General features: G+C 39.2%; 1 pseudogene; it reads right to left on the reverse strand.

Annotated features, from left to right (window-relative positions):
• Positions 1 to 3,056: 3,056 nt before the first annotated feature.
• Positions 3,057 to 5,052, reverse strand: LOC140243958 (ATP-dependent DNA helicase RecQ-like; annotated as a pseudogene).
• Between the last annotated feature and the right edge of the window lie 12,748 nt (positions 5,053 to 17,800).

Below are 17,800 nucleotides of genomic sequence, written 5' to 3' on the forward strand. Positions count from 1 at the left end.
TCAAGTGCTGCCGGTGCGTGCGTGTACGTGTACAGTACACAGCCTAATTATGAATATTCATGTGGTTTGGAAAGTCCGGGGCTAAGAAAGACGAGTGTAAAAAGGTCAGTTTTCTCCTTAGCCCCGGACAAGAGATAGTACGGGACTAATTGGCGAGTGTAAAAAGCTGAAAAAATTGGTACGGGACTAACGATAGTCCTGGGTCAGAGAAAGTCCGGGGTTAAGAAACACAAGTGTAAAAAGCCCTTAAGGGATCGATCACAGAAAAGTTATGTGGGATCGACCGATCTACAGCCAGCTGTGTGCATTGCACCGTGAATACAGTGCGATCTGCAACAATTACAATGTACTAATTATGTGCACAGAGATGCCTGCATTTTTGCACAACACACATTATCACAATCAAAGAGCGAACTCTTTGATCACAATGCAATGCGATACATGTACTCAGTTCTTCAGTGATCCGTACCATGCATTGTTGCACAGCTGATTCGTGCAACGTTTTTGACTGGCTGAAAGTTATGGTTGCAGTCATGTCCGACCTACTTTCACGTGGTGTTTTGGACTTTGTTGTGCCCAGATTCGATGATGACTTGAATATTATTCTTGAGATTGAAAATGGCGAGCTACAAATCGCCAGCTCGCCGATGTATGATTTGTGATGTGCCACTTCTAACGTCCAAACACTACATAAAACTGCAAAGAACTCTGTGAAGGTCGTGAGATGTGGACCTCAAGAAAAGTTGGAAGATTTGTTTGGCGATGTTATTGTTGGTAAAGGGGATCAAATATGTTTTTTTTTTTTTGGGGGGGGGGGGATTGTGCCAATCATATTCATTAAAGGAAATAATTTTGTCATCAATTATTCTTCCTTAATAATATTGTATGATGAAATATTCAGAAATTAAAGAAATTCTTTAATTGACATAGGCACTTGTGGTCCACTAAATAACAATGTAATTTTGTAATGTAAGCTCAGGGCTGTGAGATGTAGGTTCTATGAACCGCTACTTAGCTATGGTATACAAGATATCAAGCATATTCTGATCAGGGGTGGTGGAGGTGAAGGGGATAGGGTACAACCACATTACACAATTTGTAGTGCAAAGTTTTTAAGTACATGTAAGGAACCAGAAGGTGCCTTTTTTAGAGAGCAGTCTAAATTTAAAGAATTGCGCTAAGTTTGTACAACTTTTATAATTTTATCACCACTTCATGTAGGGCCTACTGGGCAGTTAGACCGACACTATTCACTTTGATAATTTCTGTAACAGAGACAATCAGACCAATATCCCTGTTGTAAGAATACCCCGTCACTCAGTTTTTTGTTTGTTAGTCTTCATGATAGTAAAGCTAAACTTAGTAAACCAAGATGAAGACACTTAAGAGCATTTTTGCTAGAGATATTGGTCCATTTGTCTCTGGCATTACAAGTGAACAGTTTTGGTGGAACTGCCCTTCTGCATATGCATATAAAGGTTACACACACACACACACACACATATATATATATATATATATGTATATATATATATATCTCCCTTTTTTGGCAAACCATACCTGTATTTGCTCAAAATAGTAGCTCCATGTAGGCCTATATATACATTATTAAATAAATAGGCCTATTCATATCAAAAGACAGTCTGACAAAGCAACTTGTTTTTTTCTAATTCACAAACATTTAAGGGGGATATCAGTGTGAAATTATGCTTGGGAAATGTGTGGGCCATGCACACAACACACACAAACACATACACGCATGTGCACACACACACACAGACATACACAAACACATGCACACACACACACACACACACACACACTCACATGTTAGCAATTTGATTAAACCCCCTATTACAAATCACATCCAAATTAAAACATTGTATACAGTGTATGTACTTTGTACATACAGCTGTACAGTGTAGTTGACTTTACTTTTTCACATTTATGGCACCTGATTATTGGTAAATATGTTTAGATTTTTTTTTTCAGTGTTGAGGTGTGGTCAGGAAATACATCAATTTATCACTATTGTACTTTGAAATGTCCAATGTACAGTGTACATGTACATTAAACATATGTGCAAATATATGTACTGTTAAATACACTGTGTAGTCTTCATCATTTCATGTACAGTAAGAGCTAGCAGACCGCAAAGTGAAAACAAATGGACTACGAGTAGTGTAATTTGAGCATATGTATAACTTGTACATTTTTTTAATCACATTACTTCTTAAGCCTTCATTATAAAAATTTGGCCATGATGGTAAAACTGTTAATGTTGTACCAACTACCAAGGAAGTTTCAAAGCTAGCATCCCACTCCTAACTGTCAATAATGAGTTCAAAAAGTTGTCACTCTGGGAAGGACATTCAAAATAATTCCTAAGGTGTATTTTTATAAGTGTCTTTAAAGTTGGATATTCTGTGCCACCAAGTACTCATAAGGAACTGAAGTTAAATGTTCTATAGTTGATAAAATATTAGGCATATTTCAGTTGTTTCTCCATGCTCTTGAAATTCCTTCATTATACACTTTCATTTGTACATGTACATGTACCAGTACTGTAATATACAATACATTTACTGTATATTCATGATAGTTCATGATCATTGTTCAACAACAGTGCATTATTTCAAACAAAATACATTGTAAACTGTTTGACTCTGAATTTTGATGTCAGAGAAATAATTTGATATGTCACATTTCAGTCTAATTACCATGTGTAGTAGACTCTCATTACACATCAAAAACACATGATTAACACAAACTGGTTACAAGTTATGACAACGAAATCTTTGTTTTTTCATTTGTTGCGCTTTACAACAATTCTTGGTTAAAAAAAAAAAATGCTTCGAAGTTCAAAAAAGAAAATAAATTCATTGCTACACAGTTCAAACTATAGGTACAAATGTTCATGTGCAGTAACAGAACTAGTTTTAGTTTTATCAAAATGGGCCAAAGAACATACTGTACTTCTCATGAATGATTTTGTATGTAAAGAAAGTATTATATGTAAACAAGTTCTTGGTAGTTGTACAACTCAAAAACACACTCTACACATTTGTACACTTGTATGTACATGTATGCATAGATGAACATGCGATGTACAATTACATGTGCAGACAAACAGCATTTTCAGTTCAATTTTCAAACACCCACCCAAACACCCAAAACACACAGCCCATCCCCACTTGGCATGGTCTGTATGTACATGTACATGTAATCCACTACATCACAAAAACACAACCTTGAACTAAAATATTTCAACTTTTCCATAATTTTATCACTTGTAATTATGATATGTACCCATCAACATGTCCAATGAAATGAAAATATTCACGCCTAAAAAACAAAGTACAGTATGAAAAGTAGGTGTGTACAAATGTACATTGTATTTGCTTCTATGAATAAGAGCAATGTACAGTAATTGCAGTGATAAAAAGAAAATTATTGTACATGTAGCATGGAACTGCAAAAATTCAGGTACACCAGAAACCAATGTACCAACCACTCACCATTACAAACCTTAAGGAGGAAAAACACCCACAGTGGATTCTTGTTTTAAAACAATCATATGAATTTTCTAAAAAACAATTTTCAAATCCCAAAGGTACAAGCTAAGCTACATGTACACGTGTATACGTGACATTTTTCATAAAAAAAAAAATCTCAGCTACGATGTACAGCTGTACAGCTGCACATGATTCTGGTATATCTGATAAGGCCTGAAAATTGAGTGCTTTTAAAAAGTGGATATAATCGTCTAGATCACTTGGGCATCCACACAAAACCGTACTGTGTATGTTGCTTACGTCAACACCCAGGCCAGATGCAATGGTAGCTATCAGAACTCTGATTTCACCATCTGTTGCTAACATGCTGTCAACAATTTCCTTTTGGATATCAGTTTCCATGTTCTGGTGGTACATATAAACTTATTAACATACCTGAGGCAACCTTCTGGAAGCAGTGCCATAAAGGTCGCGTTCACATTACTGCACATTTTTCTTATCATCCTTTCACAACATGCACCATGGATCTTCAAGTCATCTGCCAGCCACTTGAACATTGTATCTAAATCTCTTGCAGCAGACTTGACAACATGTTTTATATTTTGCTTGTCCGGCAACTGATTTACCCACACATAATTGTGAAGACCAAAGTTTTCGATGATACCGCTATGCACATCTCTGGTTGCAGTGGCTGTCAGGGCAACAGCGGGACTGACGACTTGAGTTCCGATCGTAATTCACCAAATTTTCCATACACTGCTCGAAATGCTTTGGTGTCTCCAGATGCAGTCCCCCTATTTGAAAAATAAGAAAAAAAAAACCCAGTAAGATTAAAATAAAAAACATTTTCTACATTGCACATGTGATTTTAATAATGCCTGCAGTCTCTTCAATGCATATCGCATAGCCATAAGACTGCATAATTTTAATCTATAGATGAACAAGTATTGAAAGGGAACATAATGTGTACACGATTGTAACAGATACGCGGAGAGAGGGCGGAAAGAAGAACAAAAGATGGCGACTGTCCTCAGAGGACCTATGTTGACGATTCGATACCGAAGACCGAATTAAAGTGTTCAAAAGGCAAACCCTGTCTGGTTCTAGTGTCATTCCCTGTTGTGCAAAGTTGTCCCCTTTCAGTACGAGTACATTTGCATACTGAAGCATGTTCCTATTTGAGTTTTTTCTCAATGTACATGCACATGAAGAATTAGTCTGTGGGCCTCAGCGTCTGTCTCGATTGCTCCTCTGTCTGTGTAGAGGAGCAAAGCCGACGAGACACAGGCTGTGTCTCACAGATTAAAGCTAAGGCAGTAGGCCTATGTGTAATTGCATTTGTATGCGAGAAAGTTACAGTAGTTTTACTGTACTGTACAAAACAATTAAACCAGTGCAGTTACGGTGTTAACAATTTATTACAATTACACAGGATTTGACACAGCTCAGTACACCTAGAGCTAGGAACACTCACAAGAGCAGTACTGTAGTAGAAGCCTGACATGTGTTTACCCTACCCGGCCCAGAGGCCAGACATTTAACTACATTTTAGTTTTACAATCATTTTTTGTTGTTCAACTAGGGGCCTACAGTTACAGTTTGTAATTCAAGACAAGAGACGTGCACGTAATGAAAGTTGCCTTGACGAATCATTTGTAGAAATTGGATAGATCTAACGTTAAATGATTAGCTTACCGCTAGGCCGCTTGAGTCTTCGACTTTGTCACGCAGGCCAAGCAAGATCCATAGCCCTGCTCATCTGGTCCGAAATTAAAGACTTCAAAGGCATGACAAGAGCCACAGCTTTCGGAGAGTCTGGTCCATCATGTAGATCTAGTTTGCGAAGAATATCAACGCACAACGGTGCAGCTTGGAAGTTGGAACACCACACTATTGCCGAAACCAGTCGGCATGGAGATAAACAAAATCATGAATCTATGGCCACGCACGGAGAAACGAGTAGACTCTACGTGTAGTAGGGACTTTTAAGTTCTGGTTCTGCTGCTGCTCCCCGAAACCGTCAACGAATCCAAGCTTCTCAGTAGCACATTGCATTGAATGCTCTTCTCATTATCACTGTCAGAAAAGCGACGCGGAGACGCTGATGTTGACATCCATTGATCACGTAAACAAGGTTTGGAGGAAATACTTGAAATGCTGCACAGATTTTGGTCGGAAAACGCAAGACTCGGAATCAATACGAAAAGCACATTTGTTGCACAAGCTGTATGCTGTACACGCGATCCGGGGGATCCCCGATCGAGAAGTAAAAGCCACCTCGAAATTGACATGTACGATAAGTCACGATGCTTTAAATGGGCGAATATCTTTTTCACACGTATTTACCAATTTTTTTTTTTATTTGTAACTTTTAAATTATTTTTTTCTGTCGAAAAATAGATTTAAAATGCTGGCTATTGTGATATTAATAATTTAATTTATAACAGTTATGAAAACGAGTAGAAGTTAGTCTTAATCTTACGCACGGTTTATGTACGTTCTAATTTCATTCTCCTCTTATGATCTCTAAGATATATCATTTGAGCAATCTTTAATAAAAAGAAAAATAATTTTGAAATTCCATCAATATATGTAGAGATTAATACAAATATTGGCGTAAAATACGTATGTTATATTGCTACATGCAATATACCTGTTTGCAATAAGACTACAAGATTAGAGATCGATCGACTTTTTTCGATCCCACAAATTGCCTGCTGGACGCGATCTCATCGACCAATCAGGATGCTCGAAATGAATGAGGGATGGGGGTGGGGCCAATTTTTTCCGAAATATTTCGGGGAGACTTGGCAAACCAGACTGGACTGTTTTGGAGGTCGAGATGCGTGCGTGCGCGGCAAATTAATACACGAGCATACGGTGGGGCATACGCGTGCTGTAGCGGTGTGTGCGCGCGGTAAATGATCACACAAAACAGTCCAGGCAGTGGACTACCAACACCCTAGTGACACTGACATAACTGAATCTCGACTGAGCTAGAGAACATTCCTAGCCACCACCTGGATGGGAGCTATTACATAACACCTCTATTCACTCAATTTCTATAGTCTGAGTTAATACATAATATTGCAAACCGGGGATGCTGTTGCCATGCTATTTCTTTAACTTTTGCTTTGTCTCATTTCATGTGACTGCCTTGTCTAAATTTAACTGATCTAGACACGCTGTTGCTATGCCAGTTTATTCTTTTACTTTTACTTCGTCTCATTTAATATGAATTTCCAGACAGTCACTTTCTTGTAGTTTGACCTAGTGGCTTTCTAGGACAAGTTCAATTTCACTTTACTGGCACAATCAAAGATAAATTTCTCTCCTGACAGTATCATGTACTGATCGACTGTAGCAAATAGTGTACCAAAATCTTACCACGTGTTGGCTTGGTGTTTTTTTTTTTCCACCAGTGAGTTCTATACTTTGACTACATCTTCTTGTAAGTTATTTCTTTAGCGCAGTGCTAAGGATTTACTAAAAAACACAATGACGGCGTAAGGCTTAACGAGTTGTGTTCTGAGTTGTTTTGTTTTTGTTTTTTTACCTAGGATGTGCGTTCTCTCGTACCTCCTTGGCTTTTACTGTGGAACTGATATCCAGTCGATGATTGCGGGATTCCAGGGCTTTAAATTTCTCTCTGACACAATGTTAAGCACTTCAGAGTCAGTTAATAGTGAGAAACAAAAGAAAGCGTTCACAACTTTTCTTTGAGATTGCGGCAGCTGCAACAACAATTGAAAAAAAGTACGTGTACATGCTTGCTACTGTCATTGAACCCAATACGAAGAATACTTGGGAAAAAACATGAAGAGAACTTGGACGATACATAAAGGGAGGATACCCTCATCCGAGTTTAACCATCTTACCGTCACACTGTGAGGGTGCGTAGAACACATCTTGGTAGGCTTCATCTGTGGCCAAATCGGTCCAGGACAGGACATTGCCGAACACACCTGGATGACATTTCGTCTGGATTTTTGCCAACAACGAATCATCTACCAAGCCACTCCACGTATTGAAGTCTGATATCTGAATGGTCTCTGTGAGTTATTGTACCAAATTTTATGTAGATATGAGTGAATAAAGCAAAGGTCTTAGAGACATCACAGATTTTGGATTATGAATTAAAGGGTGTGTACAGTTCTGGTCGAGGTGAAGATTTAGCTTTTAACATTTTGTGAGATATTCAGAAATCACTCTATGAGATGTCAAAGAGCATGCAGTTCTAAGGGGTATCAAAAGTTTATTCGATGAAAATCGGTTTTGAAATGGCTGAGATATCCAAAAACAAGGTGAAACAAAGAGATACTAATAAAGTTGGGGCATGTCGCCTTTTATTATTAGCACTTTTTTGGATATCTCAGCTATCTGAAAACCAATTTTCATCAAATAAACGTTGAATCCTTCTTAAAATTACATGCTCTTTCATATTTCATAGAAGGCTTTTCATTATCTCACTTAGGAATGTTCAAAACATGAATCCCTACCTCAACCAGTACTGTACAGTCCCTTTAAGGACAAGATTGTCACTGCATTGTGCTAGGAACAGCTTTGGGCAGTCCCGTGTGTTGTTACACGCTGCATTAGACCCTTTTCAGTTTGTAAAGTTTTACCCCCTATTACAATTTGCTATAACATTACAATGTTGTCAGCCATTTCCCACTTCCAAAATAAAGGAGTTAAGAAGGCGTTACTGGAACATATGTATTGACGCCGCCTACTTTATTTTTGTCCCGATCTATTCTTTCTGAGGTTTATTAATCATTCTGGATTTATCTCAACTGGAATGAGGCGGCAAAAAGCGTTTGGACATATCTAACCCAATGTGGTCTACTTGCATTATTCCGTCAGCTGCAGCAGGTTAGGTTTATTCCTAGCAGAAAAAAAAAATCACGCGTAAACAAGCAAGCATTACAAAACAGAATTTTGGTCTTACACTCTGACCGAATCTCCCTCAAAATCACTATGTCTCATAGTCAATTGTTGTATGAAGGCCGATTTTACTCCATGTCGTTTGAAAGCAAAATTACACGAAATGAAAGCTAATTTTTACCCTTGACCATTGACAGTTGTGCAACCCCACCTTCTGAAATTCACAACATTATCCTGATGATCTCTGAATGAAGTGTGATCGTCACTTTCAAACTCCTTTATTAGATCATAGATTACATTTTATGATTATGTTGACATCTACTTTGGCAAGGTTTGGTCTGGCGGCAAGCGGTTGTCGGCCTTTTGATCTCGAAATTTAGATGTAATCACATCACATTGTTATTGGAGTAATAGGAAAGCACGATCAAACCAAGTTTGAATGAATTGTCTCCAGTGGTTTTCAGGTCCATTTGAAGTTTTTTCTTGAACGTTTTCTTTGATTTTTTTTTTAGTTTGATAATCATATTAAGCACTGATACATGGTATTTTTCCTGTGAATCTTGGTATAAAAACGAAACATTTGAGATAGATATAATTATGATGTGAATAATCAGGATAACATGATAATGGTAAACCAGAAATGTCGCTACGGCGACTGGTGTATGCCTCCGCCATAATGCATGGTTCTCCTAATAGGTCTATAGTACAATGTCTTGACAATGTGTGATGACAATTTCACACAATTGGCTTCATATTAAAATGACAGGTTTGCCACAAATGTGCTGAATGTTCACTTTCCTAGAACTAGGTTCAATTGGATGAATGATTAAAACGTCAGAGTGCAGGTATTTGGGGGAACTGATGATTTTTACTTGACTTTTGACCCTTTTATGAGTTTATGCATTGAGTAATTTTCAAGGTATTGAGAAAAAGTATAATTTCAGTGTCAAATGGTAAAATAGTATTATCTAAACCTGACCTTTGACCTTTGACCCCACAGTTCCAAAGAGAATCACTGTTAGGTAGAACATGCGTAAACATGTAAGTTTCATGATAATACCTTGAGTTACTTTTGAGATATGGAGGAAGAAGTGCAATTTAGCACTTTCACTTGACCTTTGACCTTTTGGCAAGAAACTTCCCACAGAATATATATTGGGTAATACATGCATACATCAAGTTAAAAAAAATCCTTCAGGCATTGCATAAATATAAGGAAAGTAGTGATATTTTGAGGAGTTGACTTTGACCTTTGACCCCCTGACCTTTGACCCATGACCCCCAACTTCCCTAGATAATCACTGCCCATCGGTACATGCATATATACTAAGTTCCATGAAGATACCTTGAACCATTTGCGAGATATGGAGAAAAACATGAAATTTCAACCTTTTTTTCACAAAATAACCTGTGACCTTTGACCCGGTGACCCTAAAATCCACATGAAGTATCATCCCCCCAGGATATACCCTCATACCAAGTTTGATGCAAAACCACCTCACAGTTCTTGAGATATCTACAAAAACAAAACGGGACGGACGTACGTACGGACGGACGGACGACCCGAAAACATAATGCCTCCGGCCACTTCGTTGGCGGAGGCATAAAAAAAAGATCAACGGATAAACATTTGACGTCTTGCAGTTAAAGAACAGTTGATGGGGGATCCATGAACAGAGATAATTTAAGGTTTTAATTGAGAAAGGGGGCTCGAAACTCACAAGCTTTCATTTGGTTAATAGGACAACATGACGGTTACTAATAGGAAGCAGAATAAACGACACAAAACGGAGCACACGAATGACCCGGATATTGAAGGACTGTCTTTAGTAATGTCCAAAGACAGCATACCGTTTATGTTTAAACTTTCAGCTCCAATGGTGAACGTCAAAGGCTCGTTGAAATCATAATATCCCGTAGTTCCGGGACTCGTGGAGCTGATAACAAGAAGTCTATCAATGTACAGGGCCCAATCCCCTGACACGTCATACTGTAGGAGGATGGAATGCCATTTGCTGTCGCACAAAGTTGACGGTTCGCCTTCATCAATGTACCTGGTAAAGTGTATGCAAGACAAACAAACAAGTATTGTGTACTTACTCCTCAAAACAATACAATTGAATAAACAAATGGATGAATATATGCACACACACACACACACACTCATATCATACTTTGCAAACTTGACACTCGAATAACGTACAACATGTATGTTAAGAAGAGGTCAGAGATCAGCTTCTCAACCTACTTTTGGACATTACCATTATGATTTATTGACTGCAGATAATTCTGAAGGTGTTTCGTTCCAGATCGCTAAAAGAGCGGCAGCTTTGACCGCCACGCAGATATTGATGAAAGGGCTTATTTGAAACACAACGTGACCTAGGTAGACGAAAGAATATTTATTCGACTTACATTGATTCAGAGGCAGTCATCTCACAGTTGTCGTTTAAACGGAAGGTAAGATTAACGGCAGGTATCGAGAATATCTGCATGACCCGGTATTTTGAGAGGTTGACATGAATCCAAAAAGCGCTGGTGAAATTTGTTGTTCCGGGCGATTTAGTGGTCATATGATTAATAGATGGCCTACTCTTGTCCATGAGCAATTCGTAGTTTGAAGGAATCTCTGTGAATCGGAATAAAAAAAAAAAAAAAAAACAGATTTGAGTGCCTCTGTCCAACGCCCATGTAATGGTAGACAAAACTCTTCACTCGCAAATAATTCATCTATGAACATTTTCACAGTATGTTGTTCCTACAGGTATTATAACCAACACGTAACACTCAAACATTGTCTTCACGTATTTCTTCTGGAAATTCTGGATTAAGAATATTCATATGAAATTATATTCTTGCTTTTTTCAAATCGATTTTCGCCCACACGTGGATTCTTGTGGTATTATGAAAAAAAAAAAAAATTAGCAAAACGCGTTTTCTGCTAGCGAATGATGTACTGTACCTGCTGTAAGTTTACAGAGAAGCTGTCACTTCAGATCGAAAACAGAGGCCCCAATATTAAGCTTGGCTTACTGGGGATCCTCCTGTATGGTACCTTGATTTTTTTTAATCATTATGTTTCCGTTCTTTGTCACAATGATTTGCTTACCTGTCATGTGCAAAATCAGCCATGAATTATCATGAACCATATGTTTATTTCTGAAAGTGATCAAAGGTGATTATAATTGTACCATACAGAAACAATTAAATGAAATGAAAATGAAAAGGTATATGTTGCATACAGTTGTACCTCTCTCGCATCTGTCTCCTGTATATCCGGGGAGACACATGCATGTGAACTGTCGGAAGCCATCCACACACGTGGCGTTGTTCAGACATGGATTCGGCAAACAAGCTGCTATCTGCTCTTCACATAACAAACCTCTGTGAAAACAACAACAACAACAGACAGAAGTTGTGAAGATTTAATCATCCGTGCCATCGCTGTATCCACTGTCGTCACTTGTCGTATAGAGGGATTAATGAATCCTCGGTCTCTGACAGATGTTTGTTACACACACACACACACACACACACCCACATACACACACAGATATATAGTCATGCTTGCGTGTGTTGTGGTACGTTTGTGTATCAAGTTATGTCAATGTGAATGTGAAGACCTATATCCAACATTACTATAGAAAATTGATTTATACATAGTATACTGTTAGTGTATTGATAAAACGATTTGACAAACGACTACAAACAGGCTAAATGATATAAGATTCCAGTTAATACTGAATGGAATAGCTTTGCTTTTTGCTAATATGATATATTCATCTATTTTCTTGGCTAGTTTAAGAATAATGACAAAATGAGAACAAAACTTAGAGATTTCTTTTTGTTTCTGGCAGAAATTTTTAACATGAAGTATTTTGCATGAAAAACCAACATTGTTACATTTGAGATTTTTTATAAAACAAATAAAGAAACTTTTACCAATTTGAATATTATCATTCAACATGATTTCCTGCATCTGAGAAATTTGTAACATCACATTTCCAAACAAACCTTATAAAGTTGCAGAAATCCAAGTTTTGTAAACCAGCTGAGGAGATATGACTAAAACAGAGTAGAGGCAATTTGATATGTCTTTGTTCCCAACTCGACTGTTTGATATTTACCAACACCTCTCTAAATTTTTAGATCTATTTTACGACTTTTGTAAAATGAAAAAGCTTTTCGATGATAGTGAAACGCGATATGGCATACGGAATCAGCATAGTCAATGTGACCAATATGTGTATTTTGTACTCACAAATGCAGTTATTTCTTCTGGAGCCAATTGTGTATCATTTCAATAATTTCAGACGTACACTGTTCTCTTAATATTCCTTCCCCACTTCCGTCTTGGTTTCTTATCTCAGTCCTTCCTTCCTTCTAAAAAAATTTATATCACTTTTACTTATCTGCATATAATATTCTGTATCTCTGGGGAACTTAATGAACTATATTGCTCTGCTTTCTTGTAGGTCCCACACAACATTCAATGTATGCTTTAACCTGTTTCAATTTTGCAATTGATATACATTATATCTACAATTTCAAATAACCCGTATGTGAGAATGCTGATTATGTAAATGTTTGTGATATAAACTAAATTGAATTAAACTGAATAGTGTCGACATGTCCTGCACTCCCGGATGCTTGAGAAAATTTGAGTGCATCTTAACTTAATTTCTTTTTTTTCTAATATATTATGTACAGTATGTGGTGCTCAGCTAGTTTCCATGTGCATGGCAGTCTTAAAAAAATAAGTTGGCTACAAGAATCCCATGATAAAAACCCATGACTCCGAAAAATCAAAATCCAGTGACTTAAGATGACTTTGAGGGTGGCAGATGAATGCATAGTAAATTGTCTTTAATACCGATATCCTGGTAGGCAGTGGCATGAAAAACCATCTACTCCTTCTATACAGGTTCCATGGTTCACACAAGGGTTGGACGCGCACTCCTGAACATCCAGCTCACAGTAAGTTCCCTTGAATCCTGTGGAAAGTTAGGTGAGCAGGCAGGGTTATCACGAGCAGTGACTTTCGATTTCTGCTGATTATCTTACGATTTACCGCTTTGGGGTGGGTATAACAGACCCTGTAGAGCGGGGATTATGGAGAGGGAAGGCTGTCCCGGCTCGGATGTATTCGAGAATCCCCGTAATAACTGTGTAGGGCCTGTTAAAGCTTTATCACTGTGGTCGCTGTGTAAGCACATCTAATAACAGCCGAAGAATCTCCGCTTGTAAGAGAACCGTTACCGATTGCTTTCATGCACATATTCACCGACCAGTGCTATTCGTGGTAATCGAATGGGTCTAGGGCAATTACCCCCTGGACAATTACCCCGACCCTTCCCTCGATCCTAACCCTAATCCTTATCCTGAACCTACTCGTAACCCTAACCCAAACTCTGACTCTAATAACCTAACCCTAACCCTAATCTTTACTCTGACCATATCACTAACCGGTATTCAGCTGGGAATAATTGTCCGGGGGGGGGGGGGGGTAATTGCTCTAATACGATTCAAATGTACTCCGATGGGCAGCGAATGACTCGGGCCAACAATGAATTCCCACGCTACTGGGTCTGTAACTTTTCATTAGCTCATGCACTAAGCTGTAACATTTCATTTGATTATACCTCTCCTCCTCCCGCTTAACCTACTAACTCTTTGTATGCTGCATTTGGATGCCCGACTCAGTCGACAGCTCGCTAATTTTGCAAATTTTGCTCAAAATTAATGCTCAACCAAATACAGCTTTGTTGTGCCTTATTTCTTTAAAAATGTCTTTGGCAAACATAATGTTTTCCAAAAGTGCTGATGCGTTTTGGTCTCAAAATGATGTAGCACATTTAGGGGTTTGCACTGTGGCACACAAAGAGACAAATAAGAATGACAATCCATCCAAGCAAAACAGTCCAAATCAAAACCAGAGGAATGCAATAATGACTAGATTTACTCAATTTTACCTTCCTATTCACACTCAGTTTTTGAACATTTTCTATAGAATGAAAAAGTGAGCATAGTGGGACTGACAACGGACCATTACTGGACTGTGTCTTTAAATATGTTTTAATTGCAAAAAGAATTATTGTTGTTGTTGTTATTTTAAAGATCGAAAGAAGAGAGAGGGAGAGAGAAATGGGGCCCTATACAAATAATTTGCCCCAGACAGCACTTATAACATAAAACGAACATTATAGATCTTAAAGAGATATAAACAAGAATATTAAATGCATACCAAGTCTCCTCGAGGGAGCTCATATCGTCTCCACGAGGGAGCTCATGTTGTCTCCACAAAGGAGCTCATAAAGTCTCCACGAGGGAGCTCATATTGAGCTCCCTCGTGGAGCTCAAGTCATTCTCTCCTGTTCTAAAAGGTGTCATCAAACGCGTCTCGCCCGAGTTAACGGAACAAGACATCATGGAGGCGCTGGCGGGCCAGGATGTGACCGAGGTTAAGCGCATCTCAAAGCGATCAAACGATGGTCCCACCCCAACCAATGTACTTGTTCTCTCTTTCGACTGCCCCTCACTTCCAGAATCAGTGTGCATTGGCTACGAAACTTTCCCAGTAAGTGTATATGTTCCCCCTGTTTCTCGCTGTTTTCACTGCCAGAGGTTTGGTCACACAAAAGATACATGTAGATCTAAACAGCGTTGTGTAAGGTGTGGAGAAAACCATGATCTCTCTTCTTGCCCGTCCAAATCCAATCCAAAATGTCTGCGATGCGGGGGCCCCCATAGCGCGGCATATGCAGGTTGCCCAAAGTTCAAACTTGCACGTAAAGTGCAAAATTACTCCACTTTGAATCATGTTTCCTACGCCGAAGCTGCCAAAAAACTACAGGTTACCCAATCCAACACCCAGGCTATGAATTCTAACCCTGATCAATCTGACCCGCAACATCTCCCAGGTCCTCATGTGCCCGATTCTCCTCCTCAATCCACCATACCTACTCCCATTCATAACTCCAAGTCCAACCCTACCACCTCCTCCATCACTACTTCTCGCTCCCATCCTACCACTGTGAATGTGACTCATGCATTTACTCAACCCCAACAGGCTACTGACAGGGCCCAGGTTCACAGAAGCCTCCCAGTCCCCACAGATACAAATACGGCCTCCACTCAAACTAACAAACGGCAACTCCCTCCTACAACATCCATTCTCCTAGTAGAAAAACTAGTCTCCTTTGTGAGCACAGTTATCAACAATCTTCATGCGGCTGATTCTGACCACAAGAGAATCATGTTAGTTGTTCAATCTGCAAACACTTGCTTCGATGTGGTCGTTTCCCAGGAAAAGATATTCGAACTCCTAACACCAGATCCAATAATGGATCTGAGCCTCATTATTTGGCAGTGGAACGCCATAGGGCTCCCCTCTAATGGCGCGGAGCTGACTCAACACATCTACTCTTCCCCTTCTCCCCCACATGTTATCCTCGTGCAAGAGACCTGGTGTCACGATGACACAAATTTCTCCATTCCTAAGTATACTGCTCTGTGGCGCAATCGCGTCTCATCACGTGGAGGTGGCTGTGCAATTTTTATTCATCAAGACGTAAATTTCAGCAATGTTCATTATTTCCCTCACCTAGAGGGCTTAAAAGTCAATATTCTGTATAGAAATGTTTCTGTCACTGTGATAAATTTTTACAATCCCATAAAAAGATTGTCAACACAAGATTTACTTTCACTTACAGTCGACTGCCTGCCAACTATGTCATTGGAGGAGATTTTAACGCCCACCATCCTGCATGGGGAGGAACCACTATGGACCTCAACGGAAAAGTCATATTTGAATTTTGCAATGATCACGATATTGTTATACTTAACGATTCCTCAGCAACACGCTTTGACATTGCTAGAGGATCTTCCACATCAATTGACCTCACTCTTGTTCCTCCGTCATTAGCCCCCCACTGTAACTGGTCGGTATCCCCGTTTTCCCTCGGGAGTGATCATTACCTTATATCTTGCAGTGTTCATTTTACTTTGCCATTAAAGCGACTTTCCATACCTAGCGCTTCCTCTCAAAATCATGACAATCTTCCGCCCCGTTGGGCTTTTCGAAGAGCCAATTGGGAATTATTTCAGCGTGAACTAGAATTGTTACATCATTCACACAGCTCCCGTCCAGCAAATATTTACGATTTGTATGATCTTTTTCTACAATGTATTACCCAAGCTGCTAATGCTTCTATTCCCCTCCAGACCCCGACCTGTCGCCCACCTCTTCCCTGGTGGTCGGCGGCCTGTTCGAGAGCTGTCCGCGACCGTCATCGTGCCAAACGCAAGCTTGATAAGTCATATCTTTACGATGACTTAATCACTTATCTACAATTCAATGCTGCAGCAAGGCGCACCATTATATCAGCCAAACGTTCTCATTTCACTACTTTTTGCAACTCTTTGAACCGTTTTTCCCCACTCTCAGATGTATGGCGCAAAGTAAAACTATTGTCTAACAATAACACCAGGAGTACCTTCCCACCCATACTTATAAACAATACTTATACTCATGACGCCCACTGTATCGCCAATGCTATGGCAGTTGCTTTCTCTCAAAAGCCTTCTTTAACTCCCACTCTCCCTCTCCCTACTTCCCAACCCCCATCCTATGTACATGACAATGATTCTCCTCTCAACGCTCCTTTCACTCCCAAAGAGCTCGAAATGGCGATCAAAGCTTCCAAGAATTCAGCCCCTGGGGGCGATGGAATCAACAAACAGTTGTTAAGCCATTTAAATGACAATATGTTTTGCTCTCTGTTAGAGATTATTAACATGAGTTGGGAAACGTCTGTGATCCCGCCCCAATGGAAACACTCCATTATCAAGCCCATACTAAAGCCTGGCAAGGACAAACACTCCATCAGCTCCTACCGCCCAATTTCTCTCTCACCTATTGTATGTAAACTCATGGAACGTATGATTGTCCGTAGACTCTCGTACATTATTGATAAATATGATTTAATTTCTTCCCATCAGTCTGCTTTCCTCCGACATCGTAGAATTCTCAATAATCTCCTTTGCTTAGAATCCGAAGTAAGGAAATCCCTATTCAGTAAAGGATATACGGTCGCTATCTTTCTTGACATTTGTCAAGCCTTCGACTCTATTAATCATCAGGCACTGCTTTCCAGACTTTACTCAGTGGGACTTCGAGGCCGATTTCTAAGCTGGGTACAAAGTTTTCTGGACTCACGAACTTTTCAGGTGCAAATAAACTCCACACTTTCAGACATTCGTACATGCCAAGCTGGCCTCCCGCAAGGTAGCGTCATTAGTCCTCTATTATTCAATTTGTTTATTGATGAAATTATACATTATTGTGCATCAAACGTGTCTATGTATGCTGACGACATCGCTTTATGGCATTCTTCTACCAG

This window comes from Diadema setosum, chromosome 20, assembly GCF_964275005.1.
Source record: "Diadema setosum chromosome 20, eeDiaSeto1, whole genome shotgun sequence".
NCBI classification, from domain to species: domain Eukaryota; kingdom Metazoa; phylum Echinodermata; class Echinoidea; order Diadematoida; family Diadematidae; genus Diadema; species Diadema setosum.